This window comes from Apostichopus japonicus, chromosome 16 (genome assembly GCF_037975245.1).
Source record: "Apostichopus japonicus isolate 1M-3 chromosome 16, ASM3797524v1, whole genome shotgun sequence".
Taxonomy (NCBI): Eukaryota; Metazoa; Echinodermata; class Holothuroidea; order Aspidochirotida; family Stichopodidae; genus Apostichopus; species Apostichopus japonicus.
Window position 1 is genome coordinate 40,183,881 of NC_092576.1, and position 19,236 is coordinate 40,203,116.

The 19,236-nt window shown below is 37.5% G+C and overlaps 1 long non-coding RNA gene across 5 annotated transcripts; it reads right to left on the minus strand.

Annotated features, from left to right (window-relative positions):
* Positions 1 to 1,165: 1,165 nt before the first annotated feature.
* LOC139982937 (uncharacterized) lies at positions 1,166 to 18,457 on the minus strand. 5 transcript variants are annotated; one of them, XR_011798435.1, is made up of 6 exons: positions 16,807 to 18,457; positions 16,129 to 16,458; positions 14,350 to 14,454; positions 6,063 to 9,682; positions 1,817 to 1,925; positions 1,166 to 1,233 (listed from the first exon to the last, which is right to left on the minus strand). It is a non-coding gene; the product is annotated as an uncharacterized lncRNA (long non-coding RNA). The 5 variants fall into 5 exon arrangements; XR_011798436.1 differs by having other exon boundaries at positions 7,197 to 9,682; positions 16,807 to 18,456; XR_011798437.1 differs by having other exon boundaries at positions 1,817 to 9,247.
* Between the last annotated feature and the right edge of the window lie 779 nt (positions 18,458 to 19,236).

Sequence of the window (19,236 nt, forward strand, 5' to 3'; positions counted from 1 at the left end):
TGAGTTCTACTGGACTTTTGATATCTGAATAAATCCATACATGCCTTTGTATAGGAATATATAATATAATGCTTTGAATGTGAGCGATATGACTGATTGTTGACGTTTTGTTAAATTTTCATTTGCGCATAATTATAATATTTTGCAGGCTATAACAACGGTTTTATATCAAAGTCATAGTCTTCATACAAGTCAAGTGCTCTTCTGGAGTGATACGTTGTAGCTGTTGTGCATCTACATCATATTCGACAACTCAGTTGTTGCTGTAACTGGACCAAGGTATAATGAAAGGCTTATTAGTATGCGCATCAATTGAAACTTGTACAAAAGCAATACACTAAAAATGAGAAACAAATTAGTTTGAATTTCTTATTGAACTTAAACACCAGTCCATTCCTCGCCCTTTCAATCGTATCTTCTATCGGGTGGCCAACCCCCCTATAATACTCTCACCCTCCCCAAGCTTACGCTAACGCCTCACCCAATCACCTGTACTTTACACCTTACCTTCTTGGTATTGGCAAGCTCTTTTATATAAACTAATGTTTTGTTTACATTACAACAGCATATGCACAGTAAATATACCTATATTCATTAGTCCCTCCGTCAAGGTTTTTACAGTGAATATACAAAATTCCAAACAGTTCTAACGCTCCTTGAAGCTTCTCCCCCCCCCCCAATTCTTCTCAACGGTGGTGGTGTGGGCCTTACTGATACCGAGGCTTTCGGTGGTCGTTGTTCACCAGCAGTACCAACATGTGTTACGCCACCCGATACTCATAGCTAGTACAGTAACTACTGTTCATGTTCCACAACCGTGCATCAGTAACTACTGCGCTGTGTTCGCAACACGGTAACATGTAATACAGTTGGCACAGTAATTACTGTAAAGCTGTTACACGTTGAACTACGAGTCCGACAGGTGAAAATTTGCAGTAATTTAAAAAAAAAATCATAATTTTTTTAAATTTTTAAATATTTTAAAATTTAAAATTGTAAACTTTAAAAATTAAACTTTTAAATTTTTAAATTTGCAGTAAGAAAACACTTGCAGAAATTACTGTGCCACCTGGAACACATGTTACCGTGTTACGAACACAGCGCAGTAGTTACTGATGCACGGTTGTGGAACATGAACAGTAGCTACTGTACTAGCTATGAGTATTAGCTGGTTACGCGGGTTGAGGGGAGGAGAGGAATGGGCAGTTCTTCCTCTTCTTCTACAGTGATATTCTGAAAATATAAATGAAAGTACAAAAAAAATTCAGATACAACACACCTATTTACTTCACAAGGAATATATGAGTTGGTTGAGGTTTGGGCATACATTTCTTTTACGATTCTCATTTTCAGTTTTATGTTTTTTCCCCCCATAAATTAAATGCTCTGTATCTTAATTAGGAAGAGTCCATATGGCTAACGGTGGCAAACAGCCTGTAAGCTAGCACTAGTTTTTTATTGTATGCATTCGGGTGGACTGACAGACCAAATACCAAATTTCCTTCCAGTTGTAACAGGGGACCAACCCACTTCAATATCCTAACGTGTTTAAGTTTATTTAGCTTTATCAAACATCCCTAAACTAGTTAACCTACATGTAGTGCATGGTTCAGTCATGCCAACCGTAAGTCATACATGCCTAAAATACCACGGTACATGTATACACGGGAAAGTATTACTATTATGCGGCTTACCATGTCAAGATTTCTGTACAAGAAAAGGGCCTGGCTAGACTTTTTGCTTTTGAGAACCCCAACATGTACTGGTTTGGATTTTACGACTGTAATTATATGTCTCCTTAACCATATAAACTTACCTAACTTTGCCTAATAACTGGTAACATACATGCAATGTACCCGAAGGACCCTTCACGGCTCACTGTCCTCCTTTTTCCGGAACTACCCATTTTTCAAGCAATTTGCACCCTGGGAAGGGAGAGATGAGGGTTATGTACGAGTTACAACATAACCGGTCAATCAAAAACGAAATGGAGAGAGAGAGAACTTGAGTGAAGTGAATATCATATTGATATACAGATTTGAATAATGAACAAAACACGAAAAATTGATACTATCACTGACCGAGCAACTATAGATGGAAGGCTTTATTTGGGAACTCTTCGACCTTGATTCCTGTTAAGAGTGCCTTAGCTGATGCATGTAGGTCAAAGTTAGTACGTGACGGTAGATTTCGGCTTTTCGCTATCACAGCTGTTACAGGTATATATGCGGCAACTTTGCCTCGACCGGTCTCTGGCTCGAAATTCCTCTCAATACTTCAAAAAAGGCGATGTTTTAACCCACCGTTGATCAATCCGAAAACCCTAGGGAATAGCAACGATTGTGGTGATGTAGTTTTAGATTGTAAAGATTTGTTTCCCTTCCATGAAAACAAAAAAATCGCTGGTGGTGATACAGAAATTGCGCTTGAATTTATATGTAGAAGCACCACTTGTAGAACCTTTGTAGTCTGGAATTGTAAGTTTGAAACGTCTCAGGTCTTCAGTTGGCTGCGGCAATATTGGCAGCTCATCGAGAAAGGAATCTCGATTTGCAGGCAGTTAGGTTGAGTGCTCGTATGTTGGGAACCACGAATATCTTTTGAACCTGAAGAAGTAGATGCGGAAAAGTCAAGAAGGATACGAGAGGCGTCAACGAGCAGGTCGAGAGGAAGTGAGAATCACGGTCTCCTATGGTCACCATGGAGCGTTGAGGTTTATCTTCGTTCTTATAGTTGACGTTTTTATGAAGACTTTTGGTTGATCGACAAAGCGTCCGTTGCCCAAGCAAGAGAGTGAAATATCCCGGAGCAGAAATTTGAAAGTAGCACGTAAACCTGTCAAGCGAATAGGTCGATATTCAGTCACTATATATTTTGTAAGAAGGATCACTCGGTCAGTGAGGGTTCGCCTCGAGACAGGGCGACTGCTTACTCTTTCAAGCGATTTGTGTTGCTTCCTGGACAATGTTGTTTCAACGACCGACACCAGTGGAGGAAGACTCAAGTTGTCTGAGAGAGTTAAGGATCTGGTGTCCCCTTGAATGTTCAAGTACGCTACGACCGTCTTGTTTTCCGTGAAGACGGTCATGTGATGATCCCAATTCTCGTTTGATGTCCTTCAGCGTTGGAGACACTGCTTCGAGCTTCAAATGTGTCGCTGCGAGAACTGATAAGATCATGTTTCGACTACTGCTTGGGCTTTCAGAAAGGCGCTCCAGCTCGTCTGAATAGCATCCTTGGTGATTGATATAAGGGGTATGTCGTCCATGAAGAGGCGTACACGATGTAACATGTTGTTGGCATTCACTAACCATTGAAGATGGGTCAGTTCAATTGTAGGGAGAGGTACCCGAGGATGTTAGTTCCTGTATCGAGATAAAAGTTTCTCAGAAGTTTTCATGCTTTACCTGTAGTATGGAATGACGTCTACTAGGCTGGCTATTAGCCCCATCATTCGTAAACAGAGTCTGGCATGTGATTTAGGATTTCACAGGATTTGACTAACCATAACGTCTCGTTCCTTGGCCATTTCCGGGTACGTTGGAGGATTGAACCCAGGTACTCGAATGGCTGGGATGGTTGAAGGTGGATTCCTGCTTGTTGAAAACCCATCATAAATGCAAGAGGAAGCGTTTACTGCATTGATTTTTGTACAAGGTGTCTCCTTCTGATTTTTCAAGGATGAGCCAGTCGTCGAGGTAGACGAAGAGGTGATTCACCGTTGCTTGATGAACACCTCTGAACGGCAGATTTATGAACGATTTCCGGGTGCATCGGTACATGAGAGCATGCGGCATTTTCTTCCACCGTCGGAGTCTACTGGTACTGTCTGAGAGATGGAATAGTAAATAACAGTATCTCCACCCGGAAACGGTTAAGTCGAGTACAATTCTTTTTCAGAAGTTTTAGAATCAAACCTGAACTCCAGGACTTGTTTTGTGTAAACAAAAAAAACCTTACTACTGTGCACTTCGTTACAAGGAATGATGGGTAATGCTTTACTTTCATTACCCCTACCAAATGGGGCCTCTGTGATAGAGTGGGCAACCCTAGGATATGGGTTCGAATGTAGGACTAGCCAGCTGGCTGCAAGAGTCCTGTCGAGGTCTGTTCTTTTGACGGTAACCCCCCCCCCCCCCGTAGAAGGCCATGTTTACTGGGGACCTTAAATATGGTTGCTGTCTTCGTAGCAAACGAGCGATGCTGGATCCCGAGAGCGACCTGTAGTTAATGGGACCTGACAGTCTGGGCTGGTATATACATCTGGCAACTTGGGAATTGTTATTTACCAGTTTTTTTGAAGCTCGATCTTTGAGAGGTTCTTCCCTTTGAGTTAACTCCTAATGTGCAAACGAGATCACCTCCCAACATGCGAAGGCCCTGGAGCTAGTCCTAAATCTCTCCCGGTGATAGAGACATCTTCGCAAACTGGTCGCACAACATTCTGTCCTAAGAACTACAATACATGAGCTGCGTCCCTGCTCGGAATGTAAACTTCGTCTTCTGGGAGCTGTTGATAATGTCTGAGCATTACTTCTGGTGCTAGCATGGAAGCCGATGTAAATTTCATGCATGTTCGTGATGCCAGTTCCGGGTACTTTAGAATAATTATTCTTTTGTACCTTCAAAGCATTGTCTTGTTTGGGTGGGAATGCCGTCCACATTATTTTCTTCTAACAACAGGTCCTTCTTGCATACCCTGTCAAAAGGTTTTAAAGAAGTTAACGGCTCATGTAACTTGTGTGTTGCCCTCAGTATGCATGTGTACGACTTAGGTTCCCTAATCCTCCAGCTCACATCTTTCTGACTGAATTCATTTCCTTTAAACTCCTCTTACCGGTCGACAACCTCCGGCAAGGTTTTGGAAGTTCGGATGTCGAGAGAATCCGAGACCAGGTAATTTTCCCGCACGTATCTCAGAACCAAGGGAGAGGTCGGTCTCGATGCCGGTTTTGGTCTGCTGTAACTTCCCGTAGATGGGATTGTGACTGAAACCTACAGTTCGGAGACGAATTGGGACACGTCTCTTGCAAGACCGTAGTCTACGTTGCTGGTTGTGTAAGAACCGGTGTTGATGTGGGTCTCGAGTTTGGTGTGGTAGTCGAGTTGGGAGCCAGATACTGTCTGTGTCTAGGTTTCGGTCCGTCTCACACCAGAGTCATGAATTAAAAAGTCTTGAATTGATATGCCCGAGATCTCGGTTTTTTGAGCCGGTGAAACGTCTACGGGAAGTCAATGGTCGTCGCTATCTGTCCGTCACACTTTCCAGTTGTGAATTCTGGGTCTGTTTTTGGACTCGAGCAGCTCCGTATGTGAGTTATTTTCTCCTTGCTTCATGAGATTTCCCTTTGCTCTGTTTGAGGTCTTCTACTTCGACTTCCGGTTTTGTGTCATGTCTTCGGAAGCCAGGGCTCATGGAGCTTGTGTCGGATCCAGACTACTGGGCTCCGGAGGTGAGGGAGCCGGTTGGCTGTTTCCCGGAGGGCGTTAGGGATCATGTTGAGCGGCCGGATTTTTAACTTGATATATCTGATCTATAAATTTCTACCTCCTTAATGCCATCCACGACTCCTATTTACATTTTATTTTTATGTAGCAAACAAAGCACAAGTCCCGCATTGATCTTTCCCCGAGCAAAAGCGGAACTTAGGACAGAGATCATTTCGTACCAGTGAAGACCCAGTCTGAAAGCCGAACAGGTAGCACAATATATAAAGGTTCTTCTCTCCTTCAAAGACATCGCTAGATAATCCGACGGTAACATTCAGAAACAGAAATACGTGCAAAGTGCAACGCATACAGACTGTAGGGTTCTACGGAAAAATGTAAAAGAAGTGCAACGACGCGGGATAAATAAGAGTGTAGAGAGAATCCCTGAGAAGCAGAAAAACCAATACTAAGGCAAAGGACATTACTATGAACACTATCAAATATGAAAATATATGTCTAAAATAAATTCAGCACATTTAATACAACGGGAAGTTATACAACAAAATATAAACGTGAGGTGTGATCTTGAAATGAAAACACATGCAAAACATTAACGAATCAAGCATAATTACACAGTGGTTCGTTGTAGGTGAAACCTAGTTTTAGTAGTTTTGTATTGACTTTAAAGTAGTGCACAAATAATATAAGTCAGGTGTGCAACGGAGGCTTGAAGAATTTTAATAGCTAAACGCGTACTAGGCTTTTGAAAGGTAGATTCTGAAGAAGGAGGACGGTGACATCGGAATGGGTCATTGATGGCGCAGTACAAGAATGTTATCAGTTACTGCGCTAAGCTGGATGCATCTACGTATGAAAAGAAAACTGTAAGTGAGGAGTGATGTAATTGTTTTCATTCTGCTCTCGGAGCTTTTCCTGAGCTTCTACCAGAAGTTGATCCTTTGGACTTAAGGTTAGAAAAAGTAGCTACGTGATTTAAAGGTTCACGGGTACCGGACTCGATCCTTTTGGTTTAAATGAGGTCTGGGGGCCGGCTAGATATCTCCCGAAGATGGGTTGCAATCATCTGCTCTATGAGCTTTTGCATCTTTCTTACCAATTAGGATTCGATCTCATTTAAATTAGGATCCCTGCTCAACTTATGTGGAGTAAAGGTAATGCATATTTACGACGGCACCTTTCTCCAACAAACCAGTGATATTTTTTCGGCCTGGACATTGATTAAACAGCAAACTTTACGGAAATTCTCTTCTTAGAAGACATCATAAACTATCTGAAGAGAAGAAGTATGTAAACAAACACGAACAAATGCTATGAACTTGCAAATTTTACACCCATTCTAAAACATGCAAAAAGTGTAAAATAACAAACTTGAAGCCCTGTGGCGCGTCGAAAGTAAAATAGTGAACCAGGTAGGAACGCTCAGATGCCCAGGATCCGAACTTAACGAACCTACGGCACTACTCCTGAAGGCTTAACTAACGGTAAACAAGAAACCGTCATCACGCAAAACAGCTCGTAGATCATGAGTCTTAACACTTGGTGAAACCAAAACGAGTACAAAGAACTTTAAATGAAACACACCATAGCAAACGTCGAATACGAAAACAACACTTGTAGAAAACAATAGGCATTACTAATGTACTACGCTTTCGCGAAACCGGTGCACTTGCAATATACTGCATATGACGGTGCTGAATGTGAAAAACGTACGCATTCGGACACACAGAACATTAACAGATACTTACGCTGTGATTTTTAGTAGACGAACCTAAATGCAGTAAACTTCTTCCAGACTTCAAAAGAATCAACCAAGAATTTCAAATAAAGTTTGAGACAAAGTTTAAATATGCTGTAATAAACACGGGTATCTGGAAGTTTGAGTGTTATATTCAGAAAGAAAAAGTAATGACCTAAGAGGATGTCATTAAAGCACAGTTCGAGAATTTAACCAGTTCTTAGTTTAGGGTAGATCAGATTGTAGAGAAAACAGGTATGGTACATGTTTTTTTTTTTTTTGCATATATAACATTCCAATAGAGATGGTAGATATATAATTCAAAATAATGGCTGGTTTTCTACTGAAATACAGCTGAAAAGAAAAAAGTTCCGCTGAAGCCAGAACTGACGAGCGTCATTCCTAATATATATGCATAAACGTGGATTTTTCCTTTGACGCTGCCACTATATCTGAATCACTCGAAAAAAAGTCCTTGTCTCTAAATAAAGACTAGACAGGTTGAGAATTGAATATTTCGATGTGTAAGAAAATGTCCTGTAGCAGAAGTAATGGGTGTACAGTGTAATCTGAGAGACAAATTAGAATTGCTGTTCTGGAGCAGGATCTAAGGTAAAATGGAAAACCAGGAGTAATTGGATCATTCTTGTTCTGCTTGATGTAACTCCAAACGGCCATTGCGGGTAAAGCGGAGGGAATGCATTATAATCGATCTCTTTTCAATCGATCGCGATTCCATTTGTTGTTTAGACTAGCTGGTAAAATGACAGAGCACAGTTTGTCAAGTTGGTATTTATCGTAGATACAAAGAAGTTGATGTTTGATCGACAAGATCTCCGTAAGAGAGACTTACAAGTTTTGTTTGACATTGAATACTCCGTTGTACCGAGATGGCCCTGTGACAGGGCATCTGTAATGTTAGTTCCATTGACCGTTATATGAGTCACATGGAATATATATTGTTCCGAATAAGGCAGGAGGTCCTAAGTCATTTGACTTCGTTCCACCTAGTCTGTGAGTGTTAGTGTAAACCGTAACTTGCTCTCAAGTGAACAAGTGTTGTTTCTATCGCTCTTAGTTCCATCTTGCAAATATTTGGACTCATTAAATAACACAGACTGCTGGAAGGCTCCCCAGACAGACAGCGATACGTACGAGCTAATGGATTTGAAAGGTTTCTTAAAGAGGGTGGAGAGGATTGAGCGGAACCATCTTCTCATACTGGGATGGTTTATAATAGTGCAGTAGGTAATTTGAATCGGCCGAATTCGAGTTCTACACAAGTAGAGTTAATTTACCAAACTTGTAACGTGGTAAACTTTCTAAGCTAATACTTTGCTGAGACTTTCGACAATTTTGGCGGATTCATGCAAGTAGCTGATGGATCCTATCAGTTGAAGGCAGGCCTTACAATTAGTTATCGTCTGTAACTTCCTCCTGCTCTGAATTATAAAAGACCAACATTTCGCTAAATTACATGAGCTGTGACTTATCTTTGACCACATCTTCTGCCCAGTTTATGGGATACATGGGTCATTGATAATGTCTCAATGCGAGATCTCTTCGGTTTCACGAAAATCTTTTTGAGTGGTCTCTAATTAAATCAGAACATGTCTTTTTTTTGATAACATGAATGAAAAGAGACCATTTTTTCCAGTTTCCAAACTACTCCGTTCTTGTTGAGTACTGCCTTGGTCACGATTTCCAGTATTTCCGGGTCCGGTTAACTCGTGTGACTTTTTTTCCGATAATATCTGGGCTGCGAGGTGGATTCTATACGATAACCCTCCGAGACCACGCGTAGATTCCACGGATTTGAACGGAAAACTCTCCCGTTCGTTGAAATTTTGCTAGTCTCCATCAACCGTCCGATGAGTCGTTAAGCTTTGTTCCCGAATAAACAGTCGTTAGGCTGGACGCAATTGTCTTGTACTGTTGGATTAAATTCCTGGAGATGCTTCGTTTCCATGAACACGTCAGCGCAGAGTTTCACGATGAACGACCACGGTTCTTTATCATTCTTTATGGCTAGCTCTTGAACCTGTCACCGTATCAGGATGTCTGTAAGAGGATGAAGAGGAAATTAAGGTGATGAATAGGACGATAGAAGTATTAACTGATGTTATTTCTTGTTCTTGTCATCGAATCTATTTTGGTGAATTCCTCCGGAAGAAACGACGCAAACTGGCCCCGAAAAAGTCGTCCCTACGATGAGTTTCTGTGAAACAAGTTTCTCTTATAGCTTTGTTTGAACCATGTACGTGGATTCATTTTCAAATAGTAGTCTTCCTAGTGGACCCAATAGGCTCAGTGCATCAGCGGCCTTTCTGTCAGAAATCAGATTTTCCCCTCTGGTAGTTGCTACTGATGACTAAACAGTATTTCTGTCGACAGCATGGTAGTATAGTAGACACACACTTTATGTTGAATCGTAAAGCTTTATCGAAGTCGGATATGGCCTCGGCGCATTAGGTGCGCAAAGGATTTTTGAATGTTCTGAAAGAGAAAATTGTGAACGACGGCAATAGTTAACCTAGGAAGATAAGGTTGGAGTCGAACAAAGCTTTTTACATCAATCCTCATCTAGAGAGTTTCCAGTTTTTCATAGCAGACAGTATATACACGCATAGTGGAAGCCGACTCATTATGTGAATCGTTGTATATTTTTAAGTTAGACAACTTTGCCGGACCTTCGATTCCTGATTCAGTTGTTCAAACGCAAATGTAACTCAAAAAACTTGTCTAGTCTTTGACACTTTATCCTGAGGTAAGTTGTACGTTTGGATGCGAATAAAAATGATATTTAAGCAGTATTTGTTGATGGCGAATGTAGACGAAGTTTAGTGTCTTTAATGTTTTCGAAAGCTTCAGAGTATCAATTCTGGAAAGACTAAGGTCAAGTTATGGGTGGCGCTCTGCAAGAATGTAACAAATTATCTAAGGTTAGGCAGAATACTGTACTTTCCTTTAAATATTAACCGATATATCATATGTTTAATGATGATCGTTTCTAGATAGGTATTGACTTTTCATCTTCCATTGTTCCTTTGTTGTTTATTTTCTGTCATTATTCATTGCCTTTTCGTAAAGGGGACTATTTGTAAGTTGCTCTGCTTCTTCAGCCCTCCTATACCACCTATACGGTGGAAATAATCTCAAACTCAAACTCAATTGAGTAAATATGCGTGGCTGGAATGATGTACATCTCTAGATTACCAGCCCAGAGCTCTACCGACATAGATCACTGGTTCGAATCCCGTCCTAGGCATTGATGTATTTACTCTCTATCCCTGCTTTTGATTCCCGAATCAGTTATCCGTTGTTCATTAACTTGTATCATATGTGCAGATGAATGAAGAATGAATGTGAAATAACATCAGAATTGCACGATGTTATTACAGGTACGATAGACCTCTAGCAACCAACGCTGTAACGTATGTCTGTTTGAAATAGACCTTAGACTTAGACTTCCTGTTAAGTACACAGATTAATAACGCATGCGCTCCACCATTAGCAGCAATAATTTATAACACGCATTCCCATGTGTTTTAGTGGAGATTATTAGCCTAACACAAGTAATCTTCTTGCTACAGTTCAGTTTTGCCCAGCAACATTTTGGTTAATTGCATTCAGGTACATGGTTTACTTTATAACATACTGTTAAATTTAGGTCATGATAGCAATAAATGTCAGATCACCCAAAATATCATAATATAGTAATCCAGCTAACAGTCTAGTCATGGTATGGACTGAATGACAAATCGCTTATGTATTTATTTTTATTTTATGTATTATGTACATGATCATGGTGCAATGTTGATGAAGGGACGTCATGTTTTAATATTTCACCTTCATTTAAAGTCTACAGATGAGCTATTGTTTACGTAGCCTGGCTTTGTGTGCTAAATATATTATTTCATGGTGACAATGAATAATCATGGTCACATGTTTTGAGTCATGAGTTGAAGGAAACTAAAAGAAAGGAAAAGTACACAGTTAGCGAAAGTGGAACCATACTGTTCTTGCATATGGCGCTACAAAGTTTAGAAAGGTAAGATACATTGAACACGATGAGCGTAAACAATGCTAGACACTTCCTTGTTTTAAATCAAAACTGTAAGTGATAAAAGGGTGTAAACAGATTATATCCTGATTTAAATTATTAAACTGTTTAGTACTGTATTGTTAGTGTGGAACGTTAAGTCAGTCCCATGCATACGGCACAGTCGTGTATTGTAGATGGATGTAGCCTTCATCGTAAACTAGACTTTGTCATCGGCGGGGAGTTCCAGGTGGGGGGGGGGGGTGTTGTTGTTAGCAACGCGTGAGACAAGTTTGGTCATTCTATGCATCAAACACTTGAAACTATGACAAACGGAATGAATGTTTCATTACCTATATTGAACTGCGTATTCCTGAGTTGCATCCGCTAAGTCCTTGAAGGAATAGTCCAACTGTGATTATAACATTAACAGGTTGAATAGAAAGTCAATATAGCCTCAGTTGATAACTTGTGATACTCATGTAGTTTACAGTTAATACACGTGTCGTTCACAATTTTTCTACAAAGTGTATATATTTTATTTATACGGTAATTGAATGATTCTTTTCGTCATCGAAACTTTTTATTGCCGAAACAAATTTCTTTTTTATAGCGATAGGATTTTGCCATGTGGGTTCAGTTTCTCGTCCTTTCAATTGTTTTGTCTGAAGTTCTCATGTTGGCCTGGACTATTACATCAGCATTACAGTTTAAGCTATCTAATGAAACATGATTTGCTATAACTATGATTTAAGTAAATTTGTATATGAAGCTTCATAGACTTAGGCTTCATTTATTCAACCACTACAAAAACTGTGTGTCCAGGTACATCTTCCGTTGTTGCTCCGGTTTAATTTTGTATAGTTGTCGGAAACAATATATCAAATAGGCACATTCAAACGGCTGATCAATCTGTGGGTTTACACGAACGATGTTGAAATACATAACATATTATGTTGCAGCATCCAAGTAACAATATCGGACTAACTTCGGACGGTCGATATGACAATAAAATAACGTTATAAATATTCATATCACATAAGAAGCATTGTAGCACGTTATCTCGTGGGGAAGCGTGTGTGGCGAGTATAGGGGGCCTCGTAGTGATGACAAAAAGCGAACTAGTGCTTTTTTGTAACTTTAGTAGCAATTGGCCTGATAGTAATTTGAGAATTTCTGTCAATTAACAGCAACTGTGAACTGGATAAACTGAACTCTAAATGCATTATTTAATTTCGTCGAATATTTGTTGACCCAATCAATGTCATTTTGGAGAAGAGGGTGGGCAAGTGTGTGTGGTGGGTGGAAGGCAAGTTGGGTTGACAAAATATTGGACTGTCCACTGTCCTCTTCATAATGTATTAGGTTAACAGATTAAATAAATTGGTCGATGCAAGGTATACCTGAACTATATTAGCTACTGACAGTTTATATATGAAAACTCAATAGCAAGCCAAGCGAAATATCATCTTCATTATAAATACATGTTTACAAATACGAATACATGTTTACACTTGAGTTAGATAGTCATTTAACACAACGGCAACATGCCACTGTCCATTGCAAACGAAATTTACAGTTTTACACGTAAAACCTTTTTTTTTTTTTGGTTATTCAACTTAGCCTATTGCAGTATTTGGATTGATAAAGCAATTTTTAGAATTAATACACATTAAAAAGCCCCAAACAGGCATTAACAATCCAATGAGGAATAAATAAGAAATGAGAAAAATTGAATATATACTGTGTTTTGTTATCTCGCTCAAAAGTTGAAAGGTATAATACGTTTAATGTAATAATCATAACAAATATTGGATTTATTCCTTGGTTGAAATTTAATATTTGAAATAGAGTAAATGGGATAATATGATGGTTTTAATTATACCTTATTTAAGTCTTATCGTTATAAAGCGTGGAAATTAAAACATGTCTTAGGTATACGGCATAATTGTGGGCTGGCTGGATATTTTATATTTTGTTTTAACCTACATGGTTTTCTCTAAATGTACTGACAAAAATCAAATTTTATCATCTTCACAATAACATTTTAATATCAGGTCATCTAATATATCTTAGCGTAAGACAATTTCAACGGACTGAATGGTTCATCGCTTATTCACTTTACATAACACAATTGTGATGAATTTACGTCAAATTCAACTGAAGTCTACTGATGGGCTATTGCTTACCTAGATAAAATATTAATAGCAGAGTGGTAAATGATATATTCCATAAGATGTATAGCAGATGAGCTTCGAGTTAGATAAACATTTTACCGATAGGCAATCTACTACTGTATCATTGCGAAACAGAAAGTCTGAATATTTCACGGGAATCTGTTATTGCATTTATCGTCTTTCATTATTGAAGTGTTTTGAATTAAGTGAACAAGTTTCAAGACAAAACTAGAAGGTTAAAATTAACATGAAAAAGAAAATCCTTTCGGAATTATGAAAGAGTTAGATAAACTGAGTGCATTCTGTGTATTTCGCTATCGACCTACAAAACTCAGAAAGGTCGAATTCGTTAAACATAATAACAATTCTCTTATTCTTCCTAGTCAAAAATGTAAGTGATGAGGTGAAAAGGAGAAAACAGGATTATATCCTGGTTTTAACTGCTATATCGTTTCTTTTTACATTTGTAAAGCAAGGGAAATCAATTTGGTTTCAGGTTTGCTGCACATCTTTGTGTTCTAGATGGCTGTAGGTAAGGCTTTATGAATGTGAATTTCAAACTATTCCGTTAGAGATGAACTATCTTTGTCGATATAAGGTATACCACTAAATCTAGGAATACTGCAAGAGAAATATAGTTGAGAATAGTAGACAAGGAGCATCCTTAATGTAGATCTAAATAGTACTCGATCGGTAATCAGTCGTAGTATTGATTGTATATCTTTATATTATAATACTAATCATAACAATAATCAGAAGTAATTGTTACAAAGCTTTCAACGCGACCACAGCTATGGGAGAAACCAGCAATCGCTAATGGGTTACAACTAAGACGTCGGGTGGCTTCAAATTCAACATTTTAACTCAAATAATGGAATCTTTGAATTTAGAAGTTCATTTCAAATGGGAAAATCGTACGTTGCTCTTTGATAAAAAAATCATACCTTACTATAACTCGGCCGAGTATCGACCCCGGAACCTCCCGATTGATAAGCCTCATTGCCTCAATTGCCTGTATCCACTCTGCCACAACAACGGTTAACGTAGACCTAAATAATAATAGATTGGTATCAGTCATATCATTGTTTTATATATTTATACATATACAATGTATGGATATAAAGCTATGTTGTAATAACGAACAAAATAGTGGGAAACTGATTACGCTTCTGAAAGTCATTTACTTGTGCATTCATTATGCTGTCAATTTAGCACACAACATATGCACATTATAATATCCAGACTGAAAGAAAAATATGAATAACGCACACATGATCATGTAGTTACATGATTATTGACTACATTATGATAATATCAACTATAGACCTATCGTAAAGATAAATACGCAATGGATACTGATTAAACCGAATGTAAAGACGATAGCTGTGAATTGTTACATCATCTAGTAGTTTACATATTAATTATATTATTTTCAAAAAGGATATAATACTAAGGTATTAAACATTTTCTCCATGCAAGTTATATTGAAATACGTTTTTTTTGGAACTTCGTCAATAGCTAAAGCCCACATTATTTTTGTAACGATGCTTAATGTGAAACATAACTAGTCCATCCGATACATAATAGAGCTGTTAATATATGACCATTTTCTCTAAAGTGAACTTTTATTCTAACTTTAATTGATATTCCACTCAAAAAGATTGCAACGGAGAAAAAAACAAACTGTATCCAATCGACTATATATGTGTTTTTTTGTTGAAATAAAACAACAAGCTAGAACCATCAACAACTTCTATAACTAAAATATCACCAAATGAGTGGTCAGCGATATCCATTCTCACCACCATGTTTATCAGTCAAATTATACAGTAAGTATTCAACGCAATGTGTCTTTGGCATTAAAAAAGTACATCAAATTAGGAAAAAACAACAATAAAATTAAAACTTAAAACGTCTCAAGATTAGCATTAAGATCCTCCATTTCGTAATATTGTTGATTTTGTTTGTTTGTAAAATAGATGGATTTCAGTAGAGAATTGTTATATATCATGTATCAACAATATGGTTAGATGATAAAGGAATAATCCAAAATGGGGTACTCACAATTTAAACGTAATGACAGAATGCAATTCAGAGAAGCTTAACGTCAATATTGAACTTTAATGCGTAGTTTACTAGAAAATAAATAATTTAAACGCATGTTTGCGTCCAGAAAGTAAAAAAAAAATCGTTTGAATCCCTCGGAGTGTAATATCTCGATATGATTTAAATTCAACACCGTTAATTCTACATCAAAACTCGTTTCAGTCCTCATATTTGAAATAATTCTTTCGCCAAAATACAATTCTTAACATCAATGAGCAACCAAACGTCTTTGTGCAACACTTAGAATAATATATTCTAAATAAGCCTAAATAAGTATATAATAATTCAATAAAATGCGCAATCGTCTATTCACAAAAAGCAAATTTGTTCTTATTTTTCGTTACACGAAATGTCCGAAATAACAACAAGCACGTAGTACTGAATCAGGCTTCCTTAGTTGTAGTTTTGGCGAAATAAATCAAAATCAATTATCTTGTTTGCTCTTCTCATCAAGAAGCCATCGATTTTATAGCAATGCGGCGTATAACTGCATAATAGCTCAGACCGTTGATAGGACGTCCGTAGTTACAAACATTGTTTTTATTTCATCAAATATTGTTCTTAGGTCCATGCTAAGCTTTAACGTATAAACCACGTTATTTGAAATATTGACTTACCATATGTTGAGTAGCTCAAATTCAACCGTTGTTCTGGGTAGTAGTTGAAACCGCTACTACGACACGAAATATTTCCAGTTTCTTCAGTTATTCGCAGTGCAAACCGTATCCATGTGTCAAAAGTGGTCTTGTTCAAAATTGCAAAGGTTGTATGGATGGTATCTGATGGTGATATTTCTTCATTGTCCACCGTAACAGAAAGATTCACTGCAGGTCTGCTTCCAGTAGCGTAACATGATACAGGTATGGTTGTATTATAAGGTATGTCAAGTGTTTCTCCATTATCATGGTAAGAATGCCCGTCTACAATCATATATAAAGTCGGTGGAACTGATGATGACAAAAAAAAAAAAAAAATTCAAAGAAAGACAATACGTTAAGGAAATAGAAGTAGAAAATTATAATAAGGTATAGTTATTACACGTACAAAGGAACGCTTGAGGATTTCAAAATATGTTGTTTTCCTGGTCGGAGATATATCTGGTTGATCGGATAATAAATTAACCTAGTTTGTTTAGTGCACAACATTTAACAAGTACAAATCGTAACTTAAACAATTATCCCCAACCGAACCCATCATATCTGCCTCAATAAGAAAATAACATTGTGAAAATTTAACTTGGAATGATATATCTGCGGTGGCGTACTGACGACGTGACAACACAAACTACTACAAACCTTCAACGTCTACGAAATACGTTGACAAAATCTCCTGGTTCCTGATACATTCGTACTTTCCAATATTCAGCAGCGATATCGGCTGGATGTATACTGACTTATTGTGTAGTAATTGCAAACTCTCTCTTAAGTCGCTACGCACTAAGAAATCTTCCACAAATAGAATTTGTTCTTGAAAATTCCACTCAATTTTGTTGTCTTTCTCAGTGTTACAACCATTAAGAAAGACCGACCCATTCACTGTTTTTGTGTAATAATATACACTAGGAGGAATTTCAGCGTATGCCATGTTAAGGATAGGAAAAACTTGCAGACATACGTAGATAATAGCTCCCATGTTACTTTTCTGAAGTATTGCGTTATATAAAGAGCATGTTCCTAATGTGAGTTGAACAATCGGTACAATGCTGACAAAAGCAACGTTGACTTAGCTTGTAATTGTGTGCACTCATTAAGGTACGGATGCCGGTTAGTTCTCTCACAGAAATAATTTTAAACGAATTAAACTCGTCCAGATACTTCTCTATTACATCACAGTACATTTGTTTGCTATGTATTGTACATTTAAAAGATGATTCTAATTCGGTTCCGTATAGACAGACCCTTTGGGAGTACGAACAGACGACTCTTCTTGATTAGAAGTATAAATTATTCGGCACTTGATATGTAGAAAATCGCAATTCATTAGAATTAGCATGTTGTCATGAAGAAAAAAAAGTCGTCACATGCCCAAGCACTTAAGTTATGATAAAGAAGCAAGGGCGTCATTGTTAAAGCATATGATAATTATAAAACAAAACAACGGTATCATCCGTTGACTATTTCAACGTGTGGTCATATTAATTAACATTTTATTCCTTATATTTTCTGAATATTGCCAGCAAAAATTGGACAAGCTCGTGAAACCATACAATGGGTGATTTCTACAAAAAGAAGAAAGCTCATCAATGTCGGCAATTGCTCTATTGTATAGTCTATTTTATCATTTATTCGAGGGTGATCGAACAAAGTAAATAGTGCACAACAATATGTTAACTTACTTTCACTGTCCGAGTTGTACAAGTTGTACTCTGTCCTTGTAACTTTTAATTGAAGAACAACTACATGAACTCAGCTCCCAACACGATATCAGAAACGTTAACTAATTGCACAAGTTAAACAGATGCTCATGCTTCTGTACCAAGAAAGTTCATTTAAAACAGGTTACAGTATCGTTACGATTGGAGTAATAAGACAATCTATATGTAACCTTTTTTTTAAAAATTAAAACAGAAATTTCATTCACTCAAGGGGTCTCATTGTTTGCGCTCATGAATGTTCAGACACAAAGAACTTGTAGAATTTATTGACCGAATGTGACACAGGCATAACTTCTCCCTGCAGTATCTGGCACTTAGTAAACATATCTCTGGTGACTTGATATATATTTACAGGCTATACATCGCAGTCAAGTTGCATGGATTCTATATTTGAAAGCGTTTTCCCAGATAATATTCATCTAAATGCCATGAAATTGCTGGTGAAAGAATGTAGTCATGCTCAAAGTGTCATCATTTTATAAGTGAACAGGGCTTCGTGCAAGTTTGCTAGAGGAAATGCTAAATGGAGTTATCTGTATGGATGAGCACCAACACTGGATTGAAAATGTTAGGTTGCACACTCACAATTGAGTTTATCTTCAATCTTCAAAGCTCCTGATAAATCAACATTAAAAAATGTGACCATACTATGGAATAAAAATAAGTGAGCAAATTTATGTCACCAGTAGTTGATAAACATAAGAATCTGCATTGCATCTAATTCACAAGTTTTGTTCAGTTCACCATCAAAAATAGTAAACCTAATACATGTTAGCTAAACTTCCAGAATATTATAAGGCAATTCAACAAAAATTCCAAAAAATGTAAAGGTTATGTCTCTTTATTGTGCAATATAGTATACATTCTTTTAAATGTTAACATAATAAATAATGACTTGAATGTCTATGGCAGCTATTATTCAATTTGTGTTCAGTGATAACTAAATTATCAAATGCCTACTGTGGCACTCTTATTGGCAAGTTTTGACACTTTTGACTGGACTTTCTTGGTTTAAATCCTCACTAAAAAGTAGCATATTGCAACAGTATAACATTTTAGAAGTGCATCTTATAGCAAATTTGGTTGGACAGAATGGATAAACAGAACAAAACTACTTTTGTTTAAGTACCAATACGTGTTTGCTGATGAATTTTGCAGATTAAATGTTCGTTATTCTAAATGCACTCTGACCAGGTGGGTTTAATGGAAAATGCTGTCGCAATCAAAAGAAAGAATTTTAGTTTATGTTGCCCTTATCGTGTGAACGATTTACCTTGAAATCACTGAGACCTCCCATATCAGCATGTTTATTAAACAAATTTAATATATATATATATATATATATATATAT